Raw genomic sequence first — 2,273 nt, 5'->3', positions numbered from 1 at the left:
ATCAGGATTCTCATTCTTTTCTTCTACCAATCGAATTAATCGGAGGGGGTCGGTGGGGAGAATCTCTCTCTCTCTCTCTCTCTCTCTCTCTCTCTCTCTTTATCTGTCTATCTCTCTCTTTTTGTTTTCTAACCTAAGATAAATATAGAAGTGGATTTAGTAGTCTTGGGTGGCCTTAAATATAGGATGGGCCAAAATATTAAGCTATTCTTTCATATATATATATATATATATATATATATATATATATATATATATATATATATGTATATGTATATTTATATGAGCTAATTTTATATCATATTGATCTATATAATAAATACGTATACTATAGTTTTGTTTGTTGCATTGTATATCTCGTAATTTTTTCACGACTTTAAGTCGATTGATCATCAATGATTCATCCCTTTTTACAATTCGTTCATTTATTCGCTCTTTCTTTCTTTTCTTTCATTAGTAATTTTCTCAGGGAAAATAACTTAACCAACGATATCTACGATTGCATCTACTGAGATGGGATGTTATGGGTGGGATTGGGAAGGGGAGGGGAGGGGAGGGGAGGGGAAAAGAGAGATAGTCGTCTCGTAGAACGAAAATGGAAAAAAATGGAGAAAAAGAAGAAAATGAGAAATGAAAAGAAAGAAAGGAAAAGGGAAAAAGCAATGAAAATAATAAAAGATAGGAAGAAAGAAAAACGCGGTCTATGGGATTGGATGTATGCATGCATGCATGGATGGTTGGATGGATGGATGGATGGATGGGGGAAGGAGGGAGGGACACTGACGGGGGGACAAAAAAAAAAAATAAAAGAAAATATTAGTTTGTGAATATGTGGGTGGCTTCGAACCATGACGATGGATCCTCTCATTTTTACTTTGGTTCAAAGCTCCTATTACTGTAGTAATCCGAAACCCTAAACTTACGATATCGGAGCCGGCCTCTTGTTGTCAATCGAGAGAGAGAGAGACAGAGAGAGAGAGAGAGAGAGGATGGGATGGGGTGGGATGGGATGGGATGGGGGTGGTGGTTACCCAACTATGACACCTTACTACATGCGTGATCGAACGCGTCTAACAGCTGACGTCTTCTTCAACAAAAAATAATATCTCCATTTCATTCGACTACGTTGATTCTTATTATATCGTTTGTTATATTTAACTTTTGTGATTGATCTCATATTTAAGATCTCGATCTTTTCTTTTATCTTTTTTTCATATGCTTAGGAAAAAAAAAATTATATATATATATATATATGTGTGTGTGTGTGTGTGTGTGTGTGTGTGTGTATGTATAGTTTTCGAGAATAGCTGATGTCCATGGAAAAATTTTTAATTCCTTCGTAACTTAAAAAAAAAAGAAAAAAAAAAAAAAAAAAAAAAAAAATGGAATTTTTATAACTTCCTAGAAAAATCGAAAATATTTACACTCATGATAGACCATACATCATGATTTTAATCTTTTTTCTCTATTCGTTTGTAAAAAAAAAAAAAAAAAAAAAAAAAAAAAAAGAAAAATAAAATTCGAGAACAGCGCAAAAAAAAATTCCTGATTTCTTTCGATTCATCATGAAACGAATTTTGTTCGCACAAAAATTTCATAGGTGGTGGAGGGGAATGGAAATGAAAAAAAAATTGTTTATAGAAATCTTGGATTCCTTTTAAAACATAGAATGAAAGTTTATCCAGCGGTCATGTTTACTACGTCGTTTAGCTCACTAAAATGCTGCTAATGGTAATTACAACGCATTAAAATTGGATTATGGGGACTTAAGCTCTACCGTATAATGGTACCCCATTCGCAAAGGCTCTTAATACGCGATCGCTCGACCAAAACCATCGTACGTAATTCAAGTTACTCGATAGTGTACGCTTATGATCATGCAAATTCTGATAATCGATATTTTATCATCGATTTTATATTCCTATAATAATAATTCCTTTTCGCGTTATTTCAAATAACAATAACAATAACAATAACAACAACAACAACAACAACAACAACAACAACAACAACCAATAACAACAAAACTTTATCACTTACTATAATATACATTTTGAAAGAGATTTAGAAAGAAAAATATTTTTCAATTGTTGCATAAATTGATTGTTAATTATTAATTAAAAAAAAAAAAAAAAAAAAAAGTAACACAAATAAATAAATAAATAAATAAAAATTGCAATTTAGAAACAAACGTAAGATTTTATAAGTCGTCCGATTAAATTGGACTATTAAATTGGAATAATTAACGATTGATACGAGAGGCAAAAAAAAAA

This window comes from Vespa crabro, chromosome 21 (assembly GCF_910589235.1).
Source record: "Vespa crabro chromosome 21, iyVesCrab1.2, whole genome shotgun sequence".
NCBI lineage: Eukaryota > Metazoa > Arthropoda > Insecta > Hymenoptera > Vespidae > Vespa > Vespa crabro.
This window is presented reverse-complemented; position numbering follows the sequence as displayed.